General features: G+C 39.6%; 1 protein-coding gene across 1 annotated transcript in view; it reads right to left on the bottom strand.

Moving 5' to 3' along the window:
• Positions 1 to 7500, bottom strand: part of macrod1 (mono-ADP ribosylhydrolase 1) — a 91587-nt gene that overhangs the window by 37571 nt on the left and 46516 nt on the right. The window lies entirely within an intron of this gene.

The following is a 7500-nucleotide window of genomic DNA, read 5'->3' on the forward strand; positions in this document are numbered from 1 at the left end:
AATTGAAACAAGCAAACAACAATCAACTGGTGGAAGCTCCAAAAAAATGTATGAAACTGAACACAGACCACAGCTGAACTCAAGGTTACACTCGTAGATTGGATTTCTTGCTTGCAACAGAGATATCCTTTTATCATGACATCCATTCTGCATAAAACCATAAATGTGGCGCTGAAACTATTGGTCAATTAATTTATCAATCAATTAAAATAAAATTAATTAAGAATACCAAATGTTTCCTGCTCCAAGCTCCTCCAATGTGAGAATGTTTTGCTTTTCAGTGTAATTTCAATATCTGTTGGCTGGCACCTATAAAAACATCACCTTTGGCTCTCAGAACTCGTTATGAGCACTTTTAAAGAAATCTTTCAATTGAATAAATAATCAATGGTTTAATCCTTTATGAAAATAATGTAGCCCAAATAACAACTAATACTAATTGCAGTACTGACCACTGCTGAATGCAAGGTTGCCTCGAAAGTGTTGATCGCTTGTTTGCAACAGGGAAATTACTATTTCTCTCCTAATCAGTGTAAAAACACTGCGCCCTTAAACCTTCACCAAAGTGTTGAACACATCATCAGCAACACCGCATCACTGTATTCATTAACAGCTGAGTTCAGAACATTTCTTCATTGCCACTGATGTGTGCGTAGGTGTGATGTTCAGAAACTCTGATCTGCAAAGATATAATCAAGTTTTACATCTAACTTTGTGGACTAAAATAGCACATTTACGTGCTGGAGGGAAACAAGCCCCACATTTGTCCTTCAGTACATAATGTATTATTGTTGTCAGCATTTCTCAACAAGTCCTCAGTGCTGCTGGGTTTGTAACTCCGTCCCTGATTAGATCGGTAGAACGAGAACCAGCAGGCCCTGAGTCCCGTCAATGAGGACTGAGAAGCATTGCACAATCACAACGAGTAGCTTCACTGCCTGCAAAGCTAATGAGTAAACTCATGCTGAGCCTACAGTCCAAAGATAAATAAACAACGCTGTGAGAAACAGGCAGGCAAGATGGTTTAATTTGTAGAAATAAATAAAAAAGTCTGAACAACAAGGAGGTGATTGTAGCTTAAATAGAATAACAATATAATGAGCTCTCTCTCTCTCTCTATGTTTCTCTCTCTCGATATATATATATATATATATATATATATATATATATATATATACACACATATATATACACATATATACATACATATATATATACATATATATATATACATATACACACACATATATATATATATACACATAGTGTAAATTGCAGGCTGGGTGATGAGGCTGGCGGCTCCTCCTCCTGACATATGCAATATCCAAGTGGTTTCCTCTCTCGCATATCCATGAACGTGTGGAGTCAGCAGTGCTAGCCCGGGGACGTTTGCAGACTGCAGCGCTTCCAACTCGAACCTGACCATAAACTCATAAAAATCGGGTTTTGCAATTCTCTCCCCGATCCTGGAACAAATTTTGGTCATCGCAACCATGTTAGGAAAATCTGATAAGCACATAATCTCTGCGCAAGGGACAGTGACAAAGTTATGTCAGAACACATGGGAGACATCGCTTGTTTTAGTTACTCTTTGCCAGTAGGCATTGTGCCAATTGGGTACGACTCAGATAGTGTAACAGGCAAGTTTAAAGAGGGGAGTAGAGCGACTAAATCCCAGAGCTGTCTTTCCCTCTCAAGAATTCTCTACTCTTCAACTTTTTCACCACCCCCCACTGCCTCATTAATGGTAAATCCCACTTAATTTCAGCCTTTCAACACACTATACTTCTCTGTATAAGTCTCACTAACATCTCCCAAAGTGGATTTCTCCACTCTAATTTGAAAATGTGCAGCTCCATACAGCATGAACTGAGAAAGAGGACGCTCTTTTAATGTGACAGTGTGAGACGATTTGAGGTGCCCAGCTTGCTTAAGAGCTGATGGATATTATGGTGAACTGAAATAAAGCTCATTGGGATGTAAAAGCCCAGACAAATAAAATGTCTCCATCAAGTCTCCCATTCATCCTCTTCTGATTAGCTGCAGGCATAAGAGTGGTATAATGGGTCTCGTTAATACGCGTCCATGTTGAGAAACACGCCCAAGGCCGTCTGAGTAGTGAAAGGTTTCATTTTTAAAGAAAGACACATCTGCCTGAAGGAGTGTTGCTGCAGCACCGACGTGGAGCAAACCACAGTCCCCACGGTGTTGTTGTTGGTGGTGGAGTAAACTGGTGGCAGCAGAGCGGTGCACCATGAAGCTGGATTAGTGGGTTAGAGCTATGTTAAGCCTAAAGCCAGAGTTTTGAAGCCTGGCTAGATCGCCATAATAATTTATGCTGCACACATAACCTCGTCCCGACCAGCTTCTGTTCAGAGTTTCGGACTGAAATCGACTATAAAAAGTGTGCCTGCACTTACTGTAGGTGCCAGATTTATGAGCGGGAGAGTTTAGAGACTGAATAGATACGTTGACGTTTACTCACAATACTCTCGATGAGGGATTACATTATACATGCAAACTTTTTGAGCCGTACGTTGCTAATGCCACAGAACCAAACCGTGATATTACAAAAGCAAAAACTGATCACATCGCAACAAGAACTCAAATGCATGCAGTCTGTGATGCAGAAAATACTGTTTTATTTCATTCACACGGCTGTACTTGCTCTTGGAGTGTTTGCTCTAGTCCATTTTTACACTGCTGGTATTGCAGCACCAAATTAGAAAATGTATTAGTCTTTTGGTAATACATAATAATTGCCTTAATGTAAGCTTAGGTTTAGTTAGTTAGAGATTAGTCGTGTGGAAATCAGTTACGAGGAAACTGGAATATCTGTCCAATCTAAAGTCGTAAACTGTCCCAGCAGCATCACAAAGCTGTGATATCATGGCCAAAAATAACAGTTTTACAAAGAATACATCAAACTTAACTGTCAAACCAATATAATTGTAGAGAGAATTGTATTATTTATATCTGCTTATTATGTGTTGTAGAGCTAGTAGTATGCATGCAGTTTTAAATGAGCCAACCTAACAATGCTATACTTCGCAATATTTAGTGTTTGAATTTGTCATAAAATAATATGAGCAGATGACAGATGTCATTTGGGACCAGCGGTTGCCTCACACTCAGCTAGCAGGTTAAAGGTTGTCACAGTTGGACCAGGTGAATAAAACCTGGCTAGTAAAACAGCACTGAGTAGTTCCTTCAGTGCACTGTTATGTGCCAGTTTATGACGTTTAATGCATTTTAGGACTTTCCCGCTGTCTGCTCTGTCTACATGTCAGTCGATGTCCAATATTTCCCACAATGTCATCGCAATAAAGCCCGGAGAACACACTCACACAGTGATAGTGAAGCTCCGCCACTCAAACATATCATGTTTTATGGCTGAACTGCCTTCTGGATTACTAAGGCGGCCATCAGTTGGGATGCCAGGCTTTGGGGACTGACAACAAAGCCTGGCGGGAACTGATGTTTTAGATTTCTTAAATCTTCTTTTTTTTTGCAATCATGCTCCATTGTCGCTGCTGGAAATGTCTCTGTGAGAGGTGGCACTGTCTGTGTCCGGACAGCCATCATCAGAACTAAGGCACCAAATATAGCACCAAATGTTAAAAAAATAGCCACAGAAATCCAGCAAATAAAATAGCGTTGGTGGGGCTGTGTGGGGCTTCGGGTAAAGTTGAGTTTGAGTAATAGATCCACGACTTTGAAGGTTTGTCAGATGATAGAACACAGCACCGTGGTTTATAAGACTATGAATAGGGAAGGTAAACAGAAGAAATACAGCTCACTTATTAACAAGGTAATCTATCAGGATAGTGGGCATAAATGTATTTGATTGATTTTCTTTTTCTTTTCTTTTTCTCACAGACACTTTTAGTGTTCTACCGAGTGCACCATGAATGCCTTCGAGACGAGAGACTGTCTGAAAGAATACAATCTAATGAATCAAGATAATTAAAGACATACAACAGACAGGTTTTGCCTTCAGACGTGAAGGTTACAAGTACAGAATAAATTATGGTTATATTTGACAGTTTTTTCATTATTCTTAATAATTTTTATTCATGATATTATATAATAATTAAGATTGTATTATGTAAGGTACAATAGACCCCATGTAATACCGCTGTTCTCTGTGTAGATACATAGGTGCTTAAAACAGAACCAGCATCTGAACCGAGTGGGGAAACAAAGGCATCAAAGCAACCAAAATGCTCTTGTGTATGCACAATCATGCAGACGCACACACACACACACACACACACACACACACACACACACACACACAGACAGACAGACAGACAGACAGACAGAGAGAGAGAGATGTGAACACTACATATATCATACTTGCCAGTAGTCACACACACACATACAAATACAGACAGTAGCGTTTTGGAGTTTGGGTAACCATGGCGACGGCAAAGCCCAAAGGTTGGATAGTGAAACCTAGTTAATTATAGAGAGAGAGAGAGAGAGAGAGAGCGGGAGTAATGTCTGTACTCGAGGGAAAGTGATTCACCATCTGTTAAAACCAACATGTATCCTCATGTTGCGTGTTGACCGAGTGTAACTGTGTCTGTGTGTGTGTGTTTGTGTTTGTGATAGTGTGTGTGCGCACTGACCACAGTTGTTGCATGGGCAGAAAACAAACACGCGCGCACACAAACTCACTTCTCCCACGGTGCCGACTACAGGAAGGCAAACAGTTTCTTTATCTTCTTGGTATTAGATGACTAATTGGAGTCGCTAATACTGAGCAGCTATAAAAAGCATGCTAGCATCTTCTGCCGAGACACACCAATTATCGGAGCGGGGAAGGGATCAGGGTGATAAGTTATACAACTACATAAGGAGTTAAAGAGGGATAGGAGGGAGGGAGGGGAGGGGAGGGGAGGGGAGGAGGAGAGCGCAAGGTGTCAGGGGATGGAGGAAAGGCTCGGGGAGGGGTGACGAAGAGTGAGTGAGAGAGACAGACAAAGTGAAAGAGAGTTGAGGATGCAGGAGGGAGACGCAGGACTAAATTTGCTGGGAACATAAAACAACAAGATGGAGTGTACTTCTTCTTCGTCTTTCTGGGGAGGTAAGTAATCACAGTGAGGAGGTGAAATGGGGAGGGGGGAGGGTTGGATAGATTGATGCATCAGTGAAGGACGAGAGCTAAATGCTTATAACCCGGCCATACGGAAGGGGTAGAAGTTGGTTGGAGGAACTAAAGAGAGGATGCACTAACGTGCTGTTTGGCAAAGTACAAATTGATGTTTAACCACCTGTGTGTGTGTGTGTGTGTGTGTGTGTGTGTGTGTGTGTGTGTAAATACTATAAGTTAATAGCTATGATGGTGACAACAGGCTAAAATCTCTTTCATGTGAAGCTCTGTGTCTTCTGTATTTGCTTTCTGTGGCCCTCCATCTAATTTTTCATTCTCTCTGCGCTCTCTCCCCCTTTATTCCCAAGGCCCCAGTGCAACCTGTTTGTGTATTCCTCCCTCTCCTGCCTTCTCTCTCTCTCTCTCTTTCTCCTTTACCCACTTGTCCTAACTGCCATCAGACCTCTTTCAGGCATTTAATTTCCAGCCATCATTTAGTCAGTCCACTTGAGAATGCCAATCAATTTGCTGGCGTCCTTAAGAGAAGAAAAAAGGACAAAACAAATTATACAGTGCAGGTAAAAGCAGACATGGTGCTACACCTTTATCTGAAATTAAATAAGATTATAGTACGGATAAATTGATCCTGAGGATGAAATAAAACATCACTTTTCAGCACAGGGAGGTAATGGTTAAAAGAAGAAACTGAACATACTAGTATTACGAAATGATAAGATAAAAGCATGTGCTTTGACAATCCATCTTAAATCCTGTATTTATTAAGCAGTTAAAGACAGAGTTATCTAATGGTTGTCCCAGATAGATCAACGTAGGGATGCCCAATTACTGTCAGGCTAAAAAGAGGATTTAAATAGAACGGAGTCGCTTGATTTTGTGTTCCATTGGCTTTTCATGGCCTTTAAAGCAAACGTAGCTCCAGAGTCTCACTGTGAATGTGCTTTTCTTGATACCCACTATGATATAAAAGGCCTGTAATTCACCTAGAGGCTGTGACTTTGACGTACAAACACAAAGTGAAGAGAGAGAAACACTGTTTCATCTTAACAACACAAACGTCTCTGCGTTTTTTGACTGTGACGGCGCTCTTCAAGAATCTAAATGTGAGGCGAAACAAAACAACAGCAACGTTTGTATTCATTTGAGCTGAGCTGGTGTGAAAGTAGATTTATAATTGACAGCTGATGCACCTGTCATTGCTAATTACCTTTTAATAATTACATTCTTTACATGCGTTCAAACCTGCAGAGACAATATGACACAAAGACGTTTTGGCCTCATGCTGTGTGAACCCTCCTGTGACTACAGTTACTTCCTGAACAACTCCACATACAAAAACAAGACATAAAACCATTTTAAAGAAAAAACTGACCCTGAAGGCACAAAACAATAGTCAGCCAAAATGGAGAAAAAAAGAAATGTTATAATTATTTGATAGTTTACAGCCTTGGACATTTTTTTCTTTTCTTTAGATTTAGAAATGCCAAAATGAATAGAGGTTTACTCAATGAAGACAACAATAACTGATTTATGTTTAAATAACTCCTTTGTGTTGTGATTAAAGCTGTTAATGCTAGTAATCTAAATTGAGGGAGAAAGACTTTGCTGATTTGCTACTGGCGTTTGTTTTTTCACAAACTAAATGGTTAATTAGTTCGTTATTTTCATCTATGGAGACAAATTTAATTTTAAAAAGGTCAGAAGATGTCTATAATGTAAATATTGACCCAAAAACTTGGTAATTCAGTGACTTAGTTAATTTGTTATTTGGCAAGTTCTGCAGGTATTTTTGTAAAAAAAAGAAGCTTTTTCTACGCGTTTTGAACTTTCGTTTTAAGGTCACAAAAAAAACTCCAGTCAGTGGGAAGATTTTCAAAAACTCAATTTTCAATGTTGAAGCAGAAAACAAAGTTTTAGACTTGTAACTGCTGCATACATTGAGTAAAGCCTGATATGGATACAGGAAGTACCACAATGCAACAGGATGGAAGGTGATATCAGCCTGTTGCCTGACAAATTGACAAAAGGTAAGCTGCTTTAAATCACTAAACTGACATCCAGGTTATTTCTACAAATAATTTATAATTTGTAAGAAAATCGAATAACAACACTTCAGAAGATGATCAACTAATACCACCAACATGCAAATATGTGACAGAGGACGTTTACAAAGGTTGTAGGTTGAGGATAGCTTGATGATAAAGGCTTCATATTGCCTTGAACATCCACCGGGTGTTTGGTGCAGAGAACGTAACCACAATATTTGACTTACAAACTTACAATCATCAGTGCATTATATTTATAGAGAATGACATACGAGTTCAACCTTGTTGCAACATTCTTACCGAGTGTATAACAATGTAAGACATGAATACTGAATCAAA

Source organism: Cyclopterus lumpus, chromosome 10 (genome assembly GCF_009769545.1).
Source record: "Cyclopterus lumpus isolate fCycLum1 chromosome 10, fCycLum1.pri, whole genome shotgun sequence".
NCBI classification, from domain to species: Eukaryota; Metazoa; Chordata; class Actinopteri; order Perciformes; family Cyclopteridae; genus Cyclopterus; species Cyclopterus lumpus.